This window comes from Mustela nivalis (assembly GCF_964662115.1).
Source record: "Mustela nivalis genome assembly, chromosome: 7".
NCBI classification, from domain to species: domain Eukaryota; kingdom Metazoa; phylum Chordata; class Mammalia; order Carnivora; family Mustelidae; genus Mustela; species Mustela nivalis.
The window spans coordinates 133,101,933-133,124,189 of NC_139026.1; the positions used below are offsets into that span (position 1 = coordinate 133,101,933).

Below are 22,257 nucleotides of genomic sequence, written 5' to 3' on the forward strand. Positions count from 1 at the left end.
CCAGTGAAGCATGATTTTGAAGGATTCATCAGATTATATGGTGTGACTTCTTCATAATTTATTCTACTGTTCCTGTGCGATGTGCGTGTGGTCTCTTTCTGACTTTGCTCTGGTGAATAATACGACAAACGCTTCCCCCTGCCTATCTCTGTCTTTTAGCAGGGTGTTCTTGAAGACCCCAGAAACGACTCCGACGACTCCGTAACACTACACCGCCATCATCCGTTACAGGATGGAGTTAGAATTTTGAAGAGAGAAGGGGTTCTTGCTTTGTTTGCTTACTAAAAAGTTTAATCTTGGGGCACCTGGGTGGCCCAGTGGGTTAGAGCCTCTGGCTTCAGCTCAGGTCATGATCTCAGGGTCCTGGGATTGAGCCCCGCATCCGCATCCGGCTCTCTGCTCAGCGGGGAGTCTGCTTCCCGCACCCCCCCCCCCGCCCCACCCCGCCTGCCTCTCTGTCTACTTGTGATCTCTCAATCTGTCCAATAAATAAACAAAATCATAAAACATTTAACCATCTTTGGGTGTGGCCAAAGTCAGAGGCAGACAAAGCAAATGCAATTGACTTGTGACGCGTGCGTGGGTTATCATTTAGGACCCAGGCGGAGGTGACGTGACAGCTGAGCAGTTTCTAACTAGGAAACCGAGATCCCAGGTTTCCTAGCTTGTCCTCGCCATGGGTCATTCCGGAATGGAGGCTGGTCCTTCTTTGTCTGTTAATCCCGGGGTGCCCACTGCCTCCTTTAGACACACACACCGGACAGTCTCAGAGTAGAAGACTGAAGTCAAAGAGAGACGTGTCTAAAGCAGAAGTGACCCAGCCTCCCTTGTCCTGTCCGAACTTCAGAGCGCTGCCGTTTTGGCCGGTTCTCCCCCACTGATGTCCACAGAAGGACCCTCACTCCCTCTAGTGGAGGACACGCCAGGCATACAGGCTAGTCTGGCCCTGCGAGGTCCAGAAGCCAGGATCTGGTGTCCTTAAATGCCCTCCTGAAACAATGGCAGCTGTGTCTCTCAAGGAGACTCTTCTGACTCCATAGAAGGTTTTGTCTTCAACGGGCCATCTGTGGCTACTGCTGCCACAAGACATCAGGGGATGTTCTTCCCTTCAGGCCAATAGCCCAGCTTCTTTTTTTTCTTTTCAAAGATTTTATTTATTTATTTATTTATTTATTTGAGAGAGAGAGAGACAGCAACAGGACTAGCGAGAGAGAACAGGAGCAGAGGGAGAGGGAGAAGCAGGCTCCCCGAAGAGCCGGGAGCCCGATGTGGGGCCCGATCCCCGGCTGGGATCATGACCTGAACTGAAAGCAGATGCTTAACCGACTGAGCCAGCTGGGCTTTTTATCTTTTCATTAATTCAGGAATCTACTGAGTTGTGTGTCTCTGTCACCAGTGGTAGTGACTTGTGATTCACGTTCTGCTGTGTCATGGCCAAAAGGCGTTGCTAATATAAACAGAGCCTAGGATAAAGCAGCTGAAACCCCGAGAATCCTCAAAGTATTGCAAAAAGTCATTCAATCGCTTTTGTTTTGCTTTCTGTAAATGTAAACTTTTAGGAACGTTGAGAAAAGCAGAAGAGAATATTACAAGAGTGACCGACCGGCAAGAGACATTTAGAGCTCCGCTCCGCCCAGAGTCCCTATATGGGATTCTTTGTCACAGCTGTGCCAGTCACCTTGAAGAGCTGCTATTTCAAGAATGAACTGAATAGTTTCCATATGCGAACTGCCTAAATCCTTTATTGATCTCCTCTTATGGTGATAAAGTCCTGCTATAGCCAGACAAGGAGACCTTGTTCCTGACAATTTCCACCTCCCTGGCCACCTTCTACTTAACTACCTCCCTACCCACTTCCTATCAATCTCCCTACCTGTACCTACCCTCCTACTTCCTACCCACTTACCTCCTACCCACTTACCCACTTATCTGCCTACCTGCCTAAGGCAAACTGCTTGAAAGCTCTGGGTTTAGAATTTTTTGGTAAAATTAGAGTATTGAATTTGAGGAGCTATAAATAGCTCTTCCAGTTATAAGTCTGCGTGGGGAAAAAAAAGTACTTAGCCTCTCTGTAGAGAGCAACCTACGGGAAGATTCCGTTCCTTTCTGCGGTCCGCTGCCATCACTGTTTACTAATGATCTAAGGCAAGTTGCAGCAGCAAAGCAGGAAGCCCTTCTTTTTCCCCCTGTGCCTGGCTCAGTCCCCTGCCTACTCCCTTGCTGTTAGGCCCCGAGCACGTGTCCTGCCCAATCTGTACTGGTCAAAGGTCCGCCAGCCTTGCCGTCCCTCAGGTGCATTTGCAATAGGCACGGGAAAATGTCCCCATTTCTCGGGAATCTCAAGCATGAGAATGCTGCCTTCAAATTCTTTGCGTTTTATTTAAACTGAGATCAGAGTGAACACGATAGCTCTGACCTGTGCAAATACAATAAGCACTTCAGCCCAGAAACAGTTTTCCCTCTTTTATTAGGTTGGGCTTTCAGTTTGTGTTTGAAGAGGAGCTATTTATGGGCTTACAAACAAAGTGCCCGAGGGAAGGAATTTCAAGGATGTCCTTGAGCAAATTCAGGGGGTGTTTATTTCAAAAGGCGACACCCGCTCCTTAACCCTTTATCTTCCGGCCCAGGTCACCTCCTCCAGCTGCGCCCCAGAAGCCTGGGAGAGAGGGATGGTCTGGCGTGGGCTGAAAACACAACACGTGGCCTTGGGAAAGTCACTTCTTCCCTGTGCTGCTCTTGCTCTGGAAATCAAGGCTGATGGTGACGTCCTAAGGCACAGGAAAAGAAAAGAAGTTCATCCGCCGAGGTAGGGTGCACTGAGGCTGCCTCTGTTACTTTTAGGGCTCCTTCCTGACCTGGTGTTTTCAAGCCTTTAGTCGTGGCCATTTTCTGGAAGGAATGCATGAATTTTTTTTTTTTTTTTTTTTTTTTTTTTTTAATAAAGTAGCCTCCTACCTCCGTGGTATGCGCCAGGAAAGTGCAGATTTTCTCAAAGAATCAATTTGTTGGACAGAAGCGCGGTTCGCCAGGGTGGTTCTATTGGGAACGGCTGCGGAAGCCTTCCTCTGCCTCTCCAGGTTCAGGCAATGGGCAACTGTGTGGGAACCATATCCTGTGATTTGGCTTTTGCTCTTCTGCTGTTCACAGCTTAGTCATTTGACAACTCTTAATTTGGGGTTAGAGAAAGTTTAAAAAAAAAAATCTTTTATTCCTTCGCTCGGTTACCTTCTTAAGAGTTCGATGAGGGAGGCGGTGGAACCTCCTGATAGAAGGGGGCGGGGCCGCAGTTCCCGAAATACTCGCACGTGGTGTTCATAGTCGATACTCCAGAAAGAGGTTTTGTGCTCAAATGATTTAGTTAGCATTTCTCAGAGTGAACAAAGAAATTCCTGTTCTCACTGGAACCTCAGTTGACCCTGCTGCTGTGTCGTCCCATGACTGGTAATAGGAGGCCTGGGAGCATCCTTGAGCCTCCGGCACTCCAGCCACTTGCCTGGTCGATGGCGAGGGAGTATGAGTCTCTGATCCAATGACCGGCCTCCAGGGTTGAAGAACGGCTGCATTCAGAGGCCAGACACCCCCTTATGCCTCCTCCTCTGCAATCTCCCAAACCCGCTGGTACTCATTCTGCCGCTGCTTACAGCTCAGGACCAGGGTCCCTGTCTTAGGCCCTGTGCCTAAAGCCTTGCCCTGGCTCTCTGCGGAAGGGCTCTCCCCAAGCAATTAATCGGCCAGCCAGAGTGGATCCTAATAGCTGGGAGTGGTCATCTGCCATCCGCCAGAGGGGATAGTGGGCACCCCGCAAACTGTGCTTTCCATGAGGAGGGACAGCAGAGTCCTAATACTCCCAGAGCAATAAAACAATGCCTACCCAGAGCCTCTCTACCCCAGTGGTTCTCGGAATGCAGTTTCCAAAGCAGAAGCATCACATCACCCAGGAATTCGTTAGACATGTAGATTCTTGGACCCGGATCAAAACTACTGAGTCAGGGGCGCCTGGGTGGCTCAGTGGGTTAAGCTGCTGCCTTCGGCTCAGGTCATGATCTCGGGGTCCCGGGATCGAGTCCCGCATCGGGCTCTTTGCTCAGCAGGGAGTCTGATTCCCTCTCCCTCTCTCTCTCTGCCTGCCTCTCTGTCTACTTGTGATCTCTCTCTGTCAAATAAATAAATAAAATCTTTAAAAAAACAAACAAACAAAAACTACTGAGTCAGACACACTCACGGATGGGACCAGCGGTCAGTGCTTTAAAAGCCCTCTTGGCGATTCTGAGGTCTGCTCACAGCTGACAACTGCTCTTCAGATCTGGGTTATGCTCTGGGGAACCTGAGACTCAGAGGTTCCCGGTGCAAAGGCACTGGGGCCACCTTCGGGGTTTGTACAGGCCTCTGGATCCAAGGGTGGGTGTACCTGCAGTGGCCAAAAGTAGCTCTCAGACGAAGCAGGGGGGACCAGGCCTTGCACGTGGTGGTGGTCTGCGTCGCTCACAATCCTACATCAAGTATCGAAGTCACGGCGAAAGTACATTTTTCCGAGTATGGGGCTAAAACATAATTTATTTAACAGTCTGTTAGTTGATGTGATAACTTTTAAATATTTAGACATATGGTAGACAAGCCTCCATTTTTACTCTTATCCTGGTCTCTGCACATGTTAGGGGTCATCCTGCTGCTCAAAGGCTATGATCTTTTATTGACCAGTTCATTCCTTGACTCCCATCCTAATTCAGGTCTATCTCTTTATTGAGATTCCCTAGGGGATGGGACATCATTCTCATACCTTCCTTTGCGGCTTTAATCGCAGTTTCCTTTCGTTCTTTGAACAGATTTATAACAGCTACTTGGAAGTCTCTTTTTCCGAGAATTCTACCATCTGTTTGCCTTCACGGGCTGTTTCTGTTGCCTGCCCGGTATATGGGTCATACTTTCCTGTTTCTTCGCAGGTCTGGTAATTTTTTACTGGGAACTGAACATATTGGAGCCACACTTGTGCGCCCCTCCTCTCCCGCCCGAGGTGTGGTTGGCGTTCTGCGCTTCTTGAGCTTGTGTCGTGACAGGCTTGGCTCCTTTCCCCGAAGTTTCACTGTCCCTGCTCCTTCCCCCCCACAGTATTAGCACTCTGCTGTCGCTCCTCAGGGAAGCACAGTTTGGGGGGTGCCCACTGTCCCCTCCGGCAGATGGCAGATGACCACTCCCAGCTATTAGGATCCACTCTGGCTGGTTAATTAATTGCTTGATTGTTTCCTGTAATACCTTAGAGACAAAATTGCTCTATAGACACCTCCAATCCCAGGTTCCCTTGAAGGACAAGTTCCTGAGGTCACTGTTTGTTACATGTTCTGACCCTGGGAGGAATCCGCCCCGCCATGTCCTTCCTCGGTGCTCTGTCCTCTGAAAATTAACCAGCCTACAGCTTAACCTCTGTCCTCACCAAATCTCACAAACCTCCTCCCAATTCTCCCCCATCACCATGTCCCCTGTTACTGAGGGCTCCCTAGGCTTGAATCTCTCTACCCCTCAGCTGCAAATAAAGCCGTTTCTCTAGGAAGATTAGAAGCTACCTGTTGTATGGTCTGTTTCTCCCCCCATTAGAATTTCTGAGCCAGGGCTCTGGAGCTGGGAGCGGGGACCAAGACAGCCTTCTCTCTGAATGATACCCCTACCTTAGAAGCCGAGCACTTGATGGAGAGAGGAGAGCTATAGTCTGAGATCTTCTTACCTCTCCGAGTGTGGAACCACTCACTGCCTTACAAGCCTGAACAGGAATGGAGGACCACTATTCTTAGCACTCCTAAAACCCAAGGTAAAACCTACCTTCCACCAGTGGGGGTTCAAGGGAACCCCCACCTCCCTACCACGCTTGCTCACAACTTGGCCTCAGCACTGGGGAGTTGAGGACGATGTCTAGCTCCTCCAAGGAAGAAAGCCCTTCCGCTGGGAGCTGGGAGAGAGAAAACACTGTGTCTTTTAAAAACGTTTTTTAAAAAATCTTATAAATAAAATAAAACATTATTTTTTTCCCCATTTCCCTGGGAAATGTCTGTGGAGCTCCTAATGCTGTCCTGCTAGCAATCTATCTTCCTGTGAATTTATTTGGTTATTCTATTGGGCACCTACAACATGCTAGGTACTATACCAAGTGTTGGGAACATGATAACCAACAAAAGGGACATAGTCTTGTAGTTTGTGATCTAGCCAGGGACGTGGCATCCAGAGGGAACTCAATAAATATTTGTCGAATAAGTAAATGGCTACAAATAAACATGCTTTTCTTTCATGGTTTCTGTTTGGTTTTTGTTTTGTTTTGTTTTGATCAGAGGCCTGAGACATTCCTGCACCCTCTCGCTAGCTGGCTTTGTGGACATTTAGAGGCACTTGGCGTGTTAGGAGGGCAATGCCTGCCTCCAGTCGGTTTGCTCTCTTACAACGTTGCAAAATCTCCTTCCAATTCCAGTTTCATGAAAGCAGTGCAGGTGGTAACAGTTGCTATCATTGTTCTGTTATTTTCTTTCCGCTGCCTTTGGGGAGCTTCCCTGAAGGTGGAAACTCTGTCCTTACCCCACGGATGCAGGCTTGGTGATGACAAAGGCTTGGACAAAGACTTGTTCTTCATGCATTCATTCTTGGCCAGGAGAACCGTATTTTGGGTTGTGCAAACTCAGAAGGCCAGTCTGTATTCATTTCCTTGGAATTCTGTCTTGACTTTACTTTTTTTTCCCCCTCTAGCATCTGATCATGTCCTTTCCAATGACCCACGATGTTACGTCTTCCTGTTTCTTATGGTTCTCCTAGGGAAACACTGCAAACACTGGGGCTGTCCTGAGTGTGACGAGAGAAAGAGTGAGGTGTCCAGTCCCAGAAGAGCCTTGTTGCTACTGCTCTGACCCTAGCATTTGGTGAGGGGGGCATAGTCTGATAGCTGTCCAAGGGGGTTGTGTTTGGCAATGTGAGGTTGAGTACATAACTGGGAAGTAACTGGGAAGCTTTATCAAAATATATGTTCTTAACCCTAAGAGCCTGTCAGAGCCAAATAAATGTAGGGTTGGGGGACGATCAGCTCATGGGACCGAAGGGACACCTGGGAGGCACGCAGTCCAAGAAAGCTTCTCCAGAAACCCAGATCTAACTTCAGGGAACCAACGAGATGCCCCTTGAAGCTTACACATCACAGCTGGGATTTCAGTACAATCCCAAACCAGCATGTCTCAGCTCCTTACACATCTATTTCTGCTCCGACCCAAGGTACAACTGGACCCAGTGACAGTTATTTCAGCACCCGTGAGAAGTGCTAAGTTAGCAACCCCAGAGGATAATATCCTCGGTGCACAAATTAGGGCAAGGAGTCCCTTCATGGGACTTGAGAAAGCCTGGCAAGGAGGGGGCTGAACTGGCTGTTGGGCAAACTTTTCCCAGAATGACCAGGGTGATCTCATGTTCATATGACTTTATTTTTACATAAAAGCAATTCTTTTAGTTTTACTTTTAGCCCTTCCTAAGAATATATATTTTAATTGAAAGCCCATTTTGTCATTTGTGCATTCATTTACTTAATGAATTCACTAAATGCCAATTTTGTGCAGACACTGTCCTCCGTACCAAGATAAAGATGAATGAGGTATGGTCTCTGACCTTAGAAATTCCACAGTCTAATAAGGTTCATGGATCTATGTTCACATAATTACAATTTGACAGCATACAGAGAATGACAGGAAGGTCTTTGGGAATACAGAGGGGCTGGACCTAAGTCTGACCAGGCGGAAGAGTGTTTCCAAGAAGGCTTCCTGGAGGAGGTCACACTTAACTGAGTCTTACAAAGTGAGTGGGAATCAGCCACCGTGTAGAGGGTTGAGTAAGGAGAGAATGGGCATAAGGTCAACCTAGACACAGACACAGAGCTCCTGTGAGAAGCCTCATGGGGTGTTTGGAGAACTAGTAAGAGGTAGGTTGATAAGATTGTCAAGTACAAGATGAGGGACCAGAGAGGGGTGGTGCTATCCTGGAGAAGACAGCTCATTAAAGAACGTGAACCTTCCTTTGCAGGCAAAGAAAAGCCATTGAAGCATTTTATACAGTGAGGGCTATGGTCTGACTGTTGGCTTTGGGAAGAATAGACTGGCGGAATTGAGGCAATATCGGAAGGCAGGGAAACCAAGGCTGTTGGTTTATAAATGGACGGGAAGGGTTAGATGTGAGAAGTAGTTTGAAGTTATAGACTTTAAGATTTAGAGGGGCACGTGGGTGGCTCAGTGGATTAAAACCTCTGCCTTCAGCTCAGGTCAAGATCCCAGAGTCCTGGGATCAAGCCCCACGTCGGGCTCTCTGCTCTCTGGGGGGCCTGCTTCTCTTCCTCTCTCTGCCTGCCTCTCTCTGTGATCTCTCTGTCAAATAAATAAAATAAAATATTAAAAAAAAAAAAGATTTAGAGACTGACTGAATGTGAGCACGGGTCACACTGAGCTAGGTCCCCCCATCAGCCTCACCTTCAGAACGCTGCGACGAGCTATGTGTTGTCCTTCCTACTGCCCCGAATGGCATGGATCGCAACTCACAGTGCCTGGAAATCGATCTTTTTATGTTTTCATATCTTGAAGATTCCTCCTGCCCCCCCCCCAAAGAACTCCATAATCCAATGTAAAAATCACTAAGAAACAAAAACCTTTAAAATCCGTTAATATGGCAGCTGGAAAGAAATCATTCAAATTGTTGAACTGAGATTTTTTTTTTTTTTGAAGTGAGATTTTTATAATTATGGTTGCATTACATAAGAGTATAGTTTGGGGGCATTTTTCTTCCTCTGGGGGCTTTTCACACCTGCACCTTCTAAAAGATCTTTTTCTGGGGTACTTTTTCTGAGGGGAGTCGATAAAGATGGAAAAGCAAAGTTACGTTGCCCTTAGCAACTCGACTTCGACTATCATAGCACCACGGAGCAAAAATAGCGACATAATTAAAGGATATGGCACTGGGGAGCCCTGGCAGCCTGCAGGGGCAAGGTCCATTCCCTCTGGGTCTGAGTATCATTAAGGGGGTCAGCATTTCCAGACTGTAATAGAAATTTGCCTTAGGTGTGGTGTGTTTAATGAACTAATCCAATAAATGTTCCTGAAGCACCTTCGATGTACAATACAAACAAGGACACAGTTTCGGTTCCCCTGAGAGCTCCTATTCCAGCAGGAGGACAGAGAGAGGGAGAAGGAAAAGGAGCAGGAGCAAGAGGTTGAGGGAAGGATTTCAGATAATGAGAAATGCTATGAATAAAGTAAAATAAGGACTAGTGAGTGACAGGTAGGGGCAGAGCGGATCAGAGTGAGGGGATGGCTTATATAGTATGATTTCATTGCCCTAGATCTCCCTGGGGGGAACATATTGGACTTCTGGGGTGGATCATATTTTAACAACCACCTCCTCTAGACAGCAGCACTATTTTCAGCAACAATTGTAAAATTAAGGGAAGAATGTTAAAAAAGAAATATGGCACAATTTCTTTTTTCTTGAACTTTGTTATATATTCTGGTCAAGAAGAAAGTGTTTTTAAAGCCTAAAACAAGTATTACAGTATAAAAAAGAAAGAGCAGCGCAACTAATCAATAGATTTTACATCTACCTCGCAGTGGAAAGTTCAATCCTTTGGTTACAAACTGATAGAATAACATCTTAGGTAAATGACTTTTCAGGAATGAGTAAATGAAAATTCATAAAATGGAAAAAGTGTAATTGAGGCAACTACGACGTCACGTCAGCAATGTGAAATTGTTTTCTGAGTTCGCTTCTTAGTTCAAAAACAATTATCAATGAAAAGGAATGCATTTTACATTCAAAGATTAAAATTCAGTAAAATGGGGCACCTGGGTGGCTCAGTCAGTTAAGCATCTGCCTTCGGCTCAGGTCATGATCCCAGGGTCCTGGGATTGAATCCCGCATCGGGCTCCCTGCTTAGCAGGAAGCCTGCTTCTCCCTCTCCCTCTGCCTGCCTCTCTGTGTACTTGTGATCTCTCTCTCAATCTCTCTGTAAAAAAAAAAAAAAAAAAAAAAAAAAAAAACAGTAAAATAGGAATTAAAGTTTGCATCCCTCCATACACAATTACACCTCATAGTTCTCAGTATTTCACTGGTTTCTTTTTTTTTTTTTTTAAGATTTTAATTTATTTATTTGATTGAGAGAGAGAGCACTGGAGGCAGAGAGGCAGGCAGAGAGAGGGGGGGAAGCAGGCCCTCTGCCAAGCAGAGAGCCTGATATGGGGCTTGATCCCAGGACCCTGAGACCTTGACCCAAGCCAAAGGCAGAAGCTCAACCCACTGAGCCACCCAGGCACATTTCAAAAAATCCCTCCAAGGGGTCCCATGGAATGACAGGATTAGAATTCAAATCTGTCTTTCCAATCACTCTTCGGTCATTGTCTCCTTAGAACCCACTGTTTAGGTGAAGGACACAGGGTACCACAGAGACCACAGATGTAACTCCACCTAGAGCAGGCGTGAAGATTCTGGACTGGGAAAAACTTACTCTCCAAAGGAACAGGTGTAACTGAGTAGGCATGTGCTGGGAGCCAATGACAGAATGGGATTTCTCCTAATTAAACTCTGCAGTCAAATGCTCTACCACTGAGCTATACCCCTATCTAATTAAACTCTGTGTACAATACAATGTACGTTAAAGGGTAAGTTATAAAAATATATCATTTGACAGATTATAAAAATGTGTCATTTGACACCTACGTATATTATTCATACTCAATAAACAACTCCTTAAAACTTAGATCAGCTACAGATTTTGAGGGGGGCTTGAGGGGGAACTATCAATGACGTTGTTTAAAATTTCTGGCAAATTCTCTAGAGACCACGGGCTGCCTTCTCAGCTGTACGCAGTGCTTGAGGGCTCCCTGTTGTTCTTCTGCCCCTGATATGCCTTTTCCCTAAACTCCTCTCCACCAAGGACCTGTTACTTAAATTCCTCCTTTCACTGCGTGAGTGATAGACCTGACAAATGCAAATATTGGGGTACAGTATCTCTTTGCCCTGGGGGTGGTTTTCACTTTAATCGGAGTTTATCAGAGCCTATCCCTGGAGCTTAGTCATGCATGCTTCTGTTCACTGATTCCACGTGTTTCATCATCCTACAATATGGTCCCAGGAATATGACCGGTTATGTCCTCGAGGAAGGCGCAGTCCTATGGGAGAGAGAGACACATAAGCAGCAATTGACATTCAGCGCGATGGGGCTGGTTTTCTGGCCTGTTTCTTGGCCTGTTCACAGAGAAGGCACAGCTCTGTGAGCCGATGAGGATGGGGGGAGCGTTGCTAGGAAAACAGAAACACCCCCAAGGGGAAGCAGGGCTGCTGATGCATACCCGTGGACTCAGCACCCAAGGGCCCCGGGCCTGCTGGCTGGGTGTCTCTGCAGAGGAGGGTTCTGAGCACCAAATGCTCTGAAAAGATTCATTTCCACTACTGTGGGAGACGATGAAGAGGCAAGTGTCTCGTTAGTGTGGGGAGGAGGGGCAGAGGGACTGTGTGGCTCTCCAGAGGGAAGGCAGGACCGCGTCTTCCTTCACAAACACCTCAGACCTGCCTCATACCGCGTCTCTCTTCAGAGCCCCCCTTTCCGGAGAGGGTCTTTGATGTGAAATGTGGCACGAATCTCCTTTACATGAATTTCCCATTAATTAGCACACTCCTTCCTCCGCCTAGGCGTTTGCCAGAGAGTTCCCGAGAACCAAGATAGCTGAACTCCTGCCAAACTGTCCATCTTGTGCCTGCTTTGCATAAGGTGCTTGGTCTGAAGTTGGACGTGGGCAGAGCAACTGGTTCGGGCATCCTCCCCCCAATGAGGAGCTGATTCCTTTCTTTCTTTCTTTCTTTCTTTCTTTCTTTCTTTCTTTCTTTCTTTCTTTCAGATTTTATTTATTTGACAGAGAGAGAGATCACAAGTAGGCAGAGAGGCAGCCAGAGAGAGAGGAGGGAAGCAGGCTCCCCGCTGAGCAGAGAGCCAGATGCGGGGCTTGATCCCAGGACCCTGGGATCATGACCTAAGCCGAAGGCAGAGGCTTTAACCCACTGAGCCACCCAGGCATCCCAGGAGCTGATTTCTTGAGCTGTGGTATCTGAGCACAGAAATCTTTTTTTATCCACAGTTTTGCCTTCTGGAGTTTCGGTCACCTTGGTCAATGAACACAGGGGCTGAAGGCTGATGACCCTCTTTCTGACGAATCCGCAGAAGGCTGGCCTGACCCAAGTCACCGTGACGATGTCACTCACCTTACTTCCTCTTATCACCTAGGCATTCTGTCATCTCACATCATCGCAAGGAGGGTGAGTGCAGTACAGGAAGATATTTTGAGAGAGAGACACACACCATATTCACATAACTTTTATTACAGTATATCAGTATAATTGTTGTATTTTATTATTAGTTATTGATGTTAACCTCTTACTGGGCTTATTTATAGATTAAGTTTTCAGAAGTATATGTGCAGGAACAAACATAGGGCTCAGTACTATCCGTGGTTTCACACGTCCACTGGGGGGGTCTTAGACAGAATCCCCTACAGAGAAGGGGAGCTCACTGCTGTGGTCAGAGAGCCAGAACAGATTCGTGTAAGATAAGGTTGGGAGCTGGAGTGAAGTGAGCTTGCCTGGGTTTCTGAATCCTGGAGCTGTTTTCTCTGGCCTGGGAGGTGGGGGTGGGCAGATGGAGATGCCCAGAAGAGTAGTTTAAACCTGAGAAGTCCTGAGAAGTCCTCTGCGCATGTGTTTCAGATCGGTGCTGGGCTGGGCTTGGTGACCAGGAGTTTGGCCAGGAACAGAGGCTCCTCAGCATCTGAAAGCAGGCAGGAAACCTCAGAAGCCTGGCTCCCCACAGCTTCTAGAGGCTGGAGAAAGAAGCAGAGTTAGGGTAGCTGTCCAGACTCTCTTCCACTTCCTCCTCCTCACAAAACGCAGACATCTATTTGATAAAGGCCGCATGGGCCACTGGCTAGCAGAGGATATGCGGAGGGTGACATTTTTCTGGGCCTCGGTTTCCTCTTCTGGAACAGGGATTGGTCTTCTTGGTCCCTAAGGTCTCCCTGTGCTGAGAAGCTGACCTTACAGTTCAGACCTGCCCTGGGGTGGAGGGCAGAGGGGCTCACGGCAAGAGAGCAGGCCGGCTGGCGTTCAGAGATGTCGCCGTCTGCACGTGTCCTGATGAGCACTGAGGGGACTTGGTTGTCATTTGTTTATGTCATTTTGTTTATTCTCACATTAAGGTGACCACACATTAGGGCTTTGAAGAGAGGAACAGTGCCTAGTCCTTGCTCTCAAGCAGTGTGTAACTGTGAAAACAAGACATACGTATATGATAGACTGAAAAGCAGTCAAGGTTACGAGGCTTCTGTCCAGAGGCGTCGCATGAAGGTGTGCCAGCTACATGTCCAGAAAGACGCTCTTTAGACTTCTTAGACGTCACCGAGGGACAGACTGCGGTGTGCTGACTCGTTGCTCAGGAAGCAGCCGTCAGGTAATGTTTCCAGAGCCCTTTGGGGGAAAGTGGAAGGGACAGTAGTAGGAAGCTGGAATGAATGAGGCCGAGGTCACAGGAACCATGTCTTAGAAAAAGGATTAAGACACGTGTTCCTCGATCACACCCTATGCCCTCTGTCGGCAATGGAGAGGGCTTCAGTCCCCAAGGCAGAGGTGACAGAATGGCAGGAAACCCATGGGGGCAGACCCCCCAGGACTGTCTGTTTCGATGGAGGGAATGAAATCGCACCTGGTGCCCTTTGCATGCCAGTCCTGCCGGCCCCACACACCTGCTCGCAGAACCAGCCTCCCCTCCGCACTCCCTGCAGGGCTGTCTGCCTCCTTGGCTCCCTGGGTCCAGCCCACGTCAAGGCGCCTGTGGTAGGAATTCCAGGTAGGTCCCTCGGGGGCTGAACCAGGGGCTGGCCAGTCAGAATCTGAAGTGGCTCCCCCATCTTTGAGGGGACACTGAGGTAATCCCTTATCTCTGCTTCGCTCTGGGTATCTGCCTCCTTCTGCTCCTTTTCCACAGCCAGACAGTCTCTGCCGGCTTCTCAGAGTGCAGGCGGGAGGAAATGGCTGTCCCAGCCCCAGGTTTCTTGAGCCACTCAGCTCTAAGGACTGGGAAAATCCTTTCTGAATTACAATTCTAATTCTCAAGACAAAAAAAATCTCTTAGTTCATCTGAGGTCCCCTCTCTCGTCTGCATCTCATCGCTGTGGCCCGACAGTGCCCTGTCCCTTCACTGGTCCCTTTGTGGGCATGGCTAGTTTTCAAAGAAGGGAGTGTGGACGGAGCCTTTTCTCGAAGATGCTTCCGCGATATTCCCGCTGCTCTCAGAGCATGTCTCATCTTTTAAATTACTCACAGACAGAGTAATCTCCTCACCTGCTGACTTGTGATCGATGAATTCTGGAGGCCAATTCTGGGTCCTGGGGTCATTTCTGCAGCCCCCAGGGCAGAGGACCAGGCGTATAAGACAAGACATGGAACCTTTTAGATATTCGATAGACTTTTATGGCTAGAGGCGGCGATGAGTGGTTTCTTTAGGCTTATTTGGCCAGTAAAGAGGGCAGGGAAGTCAGTACCGAGACTGATGGGTGGGTTAGGGTTTTATTCCTAAATGCCTAAATGTTTTTGTCTCTCATCCAGCCCTACAGAAGACCCAAATCCACTCGCTTTGAGCAGAGCAGCATTTGCTATGTGATCATCATTTCCTTCACACACATTCCCTATTAATTAACACAATTCTTCCTTCGCACATCAGTTGGCAGGGCCCTGCGGAATCAGAGCACTGTGAACAGCTACCAGACTGTCCATCTTGTACCTACTTGGCGCGTGAGTGCCGGTGCCCAGCCCGGCTGCCAGAGGAATGACGCTTGGCTTCTGCGTCGTCGACAGGAATGTCTCCACCTTTGCTTTTCTTTCCACATCCCGGAGTTGCCTCTCGGCGCCTTTTCCAAAGTGCAGGACCAGATCGTACTCCGGAACTAACTTGTCCTAGGGGGGACCGGTTGTCTTTTGAAGCAGGGTCTGGTTGCACTCAGGCCTGGCACTCTTTTTTTTTTTTTTAAAGATTTTATTTACTTATTTGACAGACAGAGATCACAAGTAGGCAGAGAGGCAGGCAGAGAGAGAGGGGGAAGCAAGCTTCCTGCTGGACAGAGAGCCCGATGCGGGGCTCGATCCCAGGACCCTGAGACCATGATCAGAGCCAAAGGCAGAGGCTTCAACCTACTGAGCCACCCAGGTGCCCCTCACAGAGCACTTTTTGCTCTTAACGAAAAGTCATCGTCTCAAGCGTGATCCTGTAGTTCCCAGGATTGAAGGGGGCGACTGGGCAGATGGCAAACCCAAAGCTCCTCGGTTTTAAAAATCAAGTAAGTCTAAACTCAAAGACATTGTTCTCATTCCCGTTCATTCTGAAAGAAAGCATGTTGAGAAGTGTTGACCCAGGACACTGAGTTGGTCCTTCTGGAGAATATCCTTGTTTGGGGCATTCAAGAGAGATGAGGTCATGGTCAGGTGCTGAGGTTCACAGGCGGCTGCTAGGGGAGACATCCTGGGACTCTCCAGTATTTTTAGCTCAGATGCCAAATGCATTTCTCATATGTATGGAAAAGAACTTTTCATATTAATAATCAACATCTCAGAATTATTAAATGCAATATAGCGCCTTTTGGATGTGTTGTGGATGTTTTAAAATTGTTAGAGTTTTCATAGTTGTTGGCCGTAAAAATCTGCACGGACATGTGTTTTTTATTAAGACATAAGCTCACACATCATCCATTCATAACACATCACTGACTTGACTCCCTCTATTAGCAGCTGGAAAAAGGAATGGAAAGTTGAATTGAAAATGAATTTACATGTTCATTTAGCTTGGTTAATTAGCTGCTGAAATAATGTCCCCGATTTTTAATGGGTGCTCTCCTTGATGGATAAGGCAGATGTTCCATGAGGTGACAGCTCAAAATGCACCTGGTTTATGATAATGTTTGTCAAAAACATGACAGGAAAAAGCAGGTTGGAAGGTTCTATCTGCCAACAAACTAGATGCTGCCAAGCCTGGAGGCAGTTAACTGACAGCCCGTTTAAACTGAGCCTGCTCACATAATAATAGCACCATTTCGTATTCTAGATAATGCTAATGTATGCAAATGTACCAGTAATACATTTCTTAAAGTGCCGTGGGCAGTAGTGCCGATTGTTTCTACAGGGGAAGCCGGAGAAGTGGGGGTCGGGGGTAGAATCTGCCGCTCTTTGAGGCACCCAACAGGAGGCTTACACAAGATTTGCATTTTATTGTCTGTTATCCGTGCTGTGCATTCAGTTCTATTCATGGGCATTTCCACTGTCAGCTTTCTGAGGCCACCCCTAGTTTGCAATGGCATTTTTTTTTTTAATTGAAGATCTCATTTAAATGGAATAGCGTCCATTTCTGATCTTTAAAAATCTTCCTGCAGTGGATTCAGAACATCTCGGGTTTTCTTTTCCTCCGATATTCCCGAGTTCCCAGAGTTCATCTTAGTAGGTCAAAATCATTTATCTTCTCAAGTCGCCGGGAAGTAAGTTGAAGTATTGCCATTCCCTTCACATAGAGGGGAGTTTGAGGTACAGAGACATTGAGACCTCCACCCCCTTGGCTTTGGAGCAGCAGGGAGAATTAGCTTCTCTGATTTCTAGTTAATGTACTTTTTTTTACATTCCCCTCCCTACGTCACTACTTAGTGATGCCGGATTAAGTGCCTGCTAGATATGTCGAATGTAGGACATAGAGATGGTATAGAGTTGCTGGCTGAAGCTGGAGAAGGTAGAATCTATTTTGGATGTGTCCAGGGAAAGGCCCGGCTCTGCCGGGGCACTGTGCCTTGTGGAACTGTCTGTTACCCTTTCTTCTAGCTCCTTTTTGTCAGAAACAGGACAGCCATATTCACTAACCTCCTGTTGAGAATTTTATCCCTTCCAGTCTGGTGCTGGTGTTTGCTTAAGACCCAACGTTGGAGATTTAAGTGACCTCTGAACACAACCAGCTCAAACGTTTCAACTGGTGGAAATTTTACAAGGAATTAGACCCAGAGGATTTAAGCAATTTGCCTGGCCAGGCTGTGAATCTATCTAGTTAGCCTCAGTATTTGGGATGCTATGTATGTCTTGATTCTTTATCTTTGTTTTCTAGTGGTGGTTACCATTATAGCTAATTTTGTTTGAGGACTTTCTATGTGTCAAGTGCCACACAGGCATTCAGTCCCCATCATACTCCTCAAAATGGGCCATGTTATCCTAATTTTGCAAATGAAGGAGCTACATCTCAATGAGGTTGAATAACTGTGTCTGGGAAATTGGTGAGTGAAAGACTAGGGACCTTAGTTTAGAGAGATGGTTCATGGCAGGGAGGAAACATTTTCCTTCAACCCCCTACGTTCTTTGGCTGGTCTCATAATTCCTTTGACATAGACATCAACAGGAGAAAAACGAATTTCTTAAGTATGGAAGACCCATAAAAATACAAGACCCAAGAGCAAGTCAAGCAGTTGAAGCTTATATGCCATCCTGAGCTAAGCGATAGGTTAGGAAGCTGGGGCTTTAAGGGCGGGGAGGGTGATTCCCAGGATGATAAGAACAGCGGAGAGTTCACTCTTGGCCCTGCCTTACAAGATAGGTCATTCAGATACAAGTTATCTCCAGCAATAGCTCTCTAACCCGAGCAAGCCCTCTATCTAAATTCTTATAGGTACCTAGGGGAGAGGTAGACATTCTTCTTGAGTCTGTTGAGTCTTGACTGCCTTCAACCCAAATAATCCACATTCCAAAGTGACATATTTTAGGGTCATGTATTCTGCTTCTCTTCAACTTGGAAGTCCATGGCCTTCCCAGTTTTTATCCCCATCACATTTCACTTCTGTTCTAGCGGGAATGACACTGTCACTCACGATCAGGATGGCCTAGAAACCTTATCACATATGTGATGTCAATTTATAGAGAGATCTTTTGTAACAAGGACTTCTCCTAAAAATACTTAAGAGCCCTCCTGAAGATATTTTGGTTTAATTGGTCTGGAATGGTATACAGGGAACATTTGTTAAAGCTCTCCAGATAATTCTAAAGTACAACTAGGGAACTATAAGATATTAAAGAGAGGGTAGGGTATTAAAGACAGAAAACTCATTGCCAATGACTGCTGTGTGTTGGGTCCCCCAGAATTGGGTACCCCAATAATGTGTCCGTGATTAAAGGAGCGAGACTGATACGAAGCGAAGGTCAAGCAAAGCTTTATTTCGCGTCAAACAGACCTGTCGGGGCCGCCCCTCCAGAGAGGACGACCCCTCCCTGCTTTCCAGACTAACTTTTTTAGAGCAAAGGCCATGTGGTTGGGCCTGGCCACACACAGGTGGCCAATGAGATTGTAATACACACAGGAAACTCCAGTGATGCTAGGCGACCAACTGAATTACAATTTACCCTAGTAGACATTTGAACCAGCCTATCACACCTTGGTTAGGATTGGCGCCAAAAGGTTCCCAAAGGGCAGGGGCCCATACTCCTTGGTAGCTAGGAGACAGTATGCACCCCCACTGATTGAATACCTCCACCTGGCCTGACCCACCCTTGTACTTGGACTTTGTTACCTGGGACTGGTTTCCCGGACTTGCTTTTAAATAAGTTCCCCTGGAGGGGGGCAAGGTCAAGCCAAGTTTTATAACAAAATGGCAGTTCAACCGGGGTGGGACTGCTCTGGCTGAATAGACCCTTACACTGTGGAATTGTACTTGATCATGGATTTCTAGGCTGTGATGTTTGGCATCACCATTCCTACTACTATCTATCATACTCATAAAATGCATGTGAAACAGGTCAAGAAATGGGTCAGCTTTTTTCCTGATGCTTCACACGGCCACCATGATCCCTTTTGCATTTGTACGTATCTTACTGTGACCTTCATTTTGTAATGATGCCTGATTCCGTCACCTTCCCTGGCTGTTCATAGCTTTGGAGGAGGATGTGGTATGTGGGGTTCAGTCTGGAACACTATGTGCCTCCATCACCTCCAGCACCAAATAACTCCATTATTTGCCATTATTTGACCTCTGGGCTCAGCTGAGGAAGTCTTGCTGGTGCTCAGACCTCTGGAAGGTAACTAAGGGGAAAGCTTTCTTTGGTTGGGAAATGGCGTGTTGAGTTTCAGTGAAGCAATAGATGTCCCAGTCTTTTCTATTTCTTCTAATTTTGACCTTGACTGAGGAGGACAGATTCCTTGACCCTAGATTTGTCCTCTCCAAGTATGCCAGTGAGTGGGTTAGGTAGCGATGGTGTTGAACAGAAAACATGAGAGAGGCTGGGAGCCATTACTGACTTAGAACCTTTAAGGGGAAATTGTGCATCTTATTGCTTTCTTTCAGGGAGGTGGTGGGGGGCAATAAAAGAGGTCAGTACTTTTATTGTTCCTCTCTATGTTGTTTCCATTTTTAGCCTAGAATTGGTCAGAACTCACTAGAGAAATGGCTTGTGGCTCAGAGATGCTGAACACCCCTATGCTTTCCAATCTCAGGACCAGTTTAGTGCAAAAAGGAATCCAAACTATTCATCAGGATTTTTGTAAATTATTGTAAAAGAGAGCAGACAAATGGATTTTCTTGTTCTCTCAGTCACTTCCTTGCTTAAAATCCTCTAAGGGTTCCCCGCTGTCCTGTGGGCAGTCAGTGCGAGAGCACAGCAGGGCACAGAAAGCCCTCCACCATCTGCCTCCTCCTTTCTTCTCCAAGCCCCATCAGCCTACTCCTCATCCTGACCACTAGCCATGCTTCCAGAATATGCCTTGCTGCCTCACGCGTCTCTTCTGTTCGTACTTCTCTTCCTCTTTCTGTCCATCTTTCTGTTCATCAACTCCTGTTCATCCTCAAGGAGTTATTTCCCGACATCTCTTTCCCTGATTGACCTGCCTTTTCTTTATCCACCACATGATTCCCTATTTAGATATCTGCCTGTGTACTGATCTTTCTTTCTTTTTTTCTCTTCCTTTCTTCTTCTTCTTTCTTTTTTTTTTTTAAGATTCACTTCATTATTTTAGAGAGACAGACAGAGAGAGAGAGAGAAAGCCTGCATGTACGAGTGGGAAGAGGGGCAGAGGGAGACATTCTTCAAACAAACTCCCCACCTAGCAAGCAGCCCGAAGTGGGGTTCGAGCTCACGATCCATGAGCTCATGACCTGAGCTGACCAAGAGTCAGAAGCTTAATTGACGGAGCCTCCCAGAAGCCCCTGACATCACTTTCCTACACATTTTTGTTTAGGTAATTCATTATGAATCTCTGAACTTCTGTGATTACATGTACAAGAAAGAGCCCCAGTGTTGGCACCTAATTTGCCACAGCCGCTTACAATGTAGCATTTTTCTGCCTCCGTTTTTTCTTCTTTGAAATGGAGATAATAATAGGATCGTTGAGGAGAAGAAAGAAGGTGATATATGTAATAATGCATACTACTACTACTAATAATTTATATGCCCAGCATTATAGCACAATAGGAACAGTAATAATAATTAGCACTTAGCACTTATAAGGTGTCGTGTTCTATACTAAAGGCTTTATGTACATTAATTCACTTAATTCTCTGGGGTAACTCCATTAGGTGGTTCCTGTTATTATCCCCATTTACAGATTAGGCAATGGAAGCACAGAGAGGTTAAGTAATTTTCCCAAGGTCACAAAGCGGGTGACTGATAAAGATAGGATTTGATTCTGTGCATTCTGGCTCCAGAGTCCAAGTGTTTAACTCTCATGCAAACTCCCTCAAGTGACCAATATATGTTAATTACTCATATGTATAAATATGAGTAAAATCTATGACTCATTCTCAGCGTGGAAGCCAAGGACCAAGGGTCCTTAAAGGTCTGAGCCAGTCCAAAGGCTTTCCTTCTAGTCCCTTGGCTACCATGTGGACCAAGAGAAGGTGAGGGAAGAAACTTCATCCCATTTTCAAAGATGTTCCCGTCCACTGCCAAACAGGCAAGGAATCAAAATCCCAGCACCCCCCCTTGAGGTTCTGCCCCCTACCCGGACCCAGAAACTGCTTAAGGAGGCTTGACAGGGAGAAAGCAAGCAGAACATTCGGTGTGGTCTCTTTGCCTGGCAAGCATCTCGTCCTTCCCCCATATTGTCTGGCAGAGTTGAGGCAACGCGCCCCTTGTTACAGGAGGCGTTCAGCTTGCCCATTCTCACTGGGGAGGAGAGAAGGTACATTTCCTCAGTTCTTCCCATGATCTCTCGGGATCTGGCCTGGCAGGTGGCCAGCGCTCTCCGCAGCCAGGGCACAAGCCATTACCACTAGGGGGCGCCTCGGCATTTCCCATAGCTTCCCGGCCAGCGGCCTTTTCAGGACAGAAGCAGTGTTCTCTGATAGAATGGGTTCTCGGCTATAAGCTTCAAGTTATTGTTCCCAGCTTTTCTAAGCATAACCATGGGGAAAATGCTTCTTCGGGATCAAATAAGGTCAGTGTGAACCATTCCAAGACTGTCGGCAGCCTGGGTAGCCAAGCCAGGTTTTCTTCCTGCTGCTGCCAGCCTAGCGGTCCCTTCCAACCCCCGCCCCCCAACCCCACTCAGGGGGCAGCGCTTGTAGCCGGGGGCGGGCCGGTGGGGCTGGGCATCTGGCTCAGCCTCTGCTTGCAGACTGGCTCCCTGGTGGGGGGCAGCCGTGATGGGGATGGGCATCCCTCTTGGGATCTCTTGTGGGAGGTGGTCTTGTGTTTGGTGAGTATCTGGTTGGCTGCCTCTTCTTCATTTCTGTCCCATATGGGTCCATGTCCTTTCTTGTCCCATCAAAGACGATGACAGGGAAACCCAAGGTTTCCCTTACCGTAGGAACAGTAAGCAGACCCAGAACTAGGATGGGAAAAGAGAGGCATGTGGGGAGACTTGTGAGCGCACTGCTTGAGAACAGGTGCCTCCTTTGACATTTTTGGCCCCTGCAATGGTCTTGCCTCAAGCACTTAGTCTCCGCTGGGGAGCCCTTGTGGAGGTTCCCTGACCCTAATTCTAACTGTCTCACTGGACTTCCTTCCACTTCCTCCTAAACCTCCATCTTTTCTTATTCAGTCCCATTAGGGTATTGGCTGATAATGATTAATAAGGACTTCCTAATCAGGGCTTCTAGAATCAAAGTAGCAAACATTTTTTTCTGTGTTTACCCGGTGCCAGACATTCTTCTAAAGGTTCCATAACTGTTGCTTACTTAATTCTCTCAACAACATCATGGTGAAGGTACC

General features: G+C 47.1%; 1 protein-coding gene across 2 annotated transcripts in view; it reads left to right on the plus strand.

Moving 5' to 3' along the window:
- The first annotated feature begins 2,493 nt into the window (after window positions 1–2,493).
- The window catches only part of GPR158 (G protein-coupled receptor 158), a 383,515-nt gene continuing 363,751 nt past the window's right edge, over window positions 2,494–22,257 (plus strand). Inside the window, exons 1-3 of one of the 2 annotated variants that reach the window (XM_082740868.1) lie at window positions 2,494–2,806; window positions 5,666–5,800; window positions 12,129–12,306. The gene's annotated coding sequence lies outside the window, so the exon portion shown is untranslated. The remainder of the gene's footprint in view (window positions 2,807–5,665; window positions 5,801–12,128; window positions 12,307–22,257) is intronic. The other variant, XM_082740867.1, reaches the window with a different exon arrangement.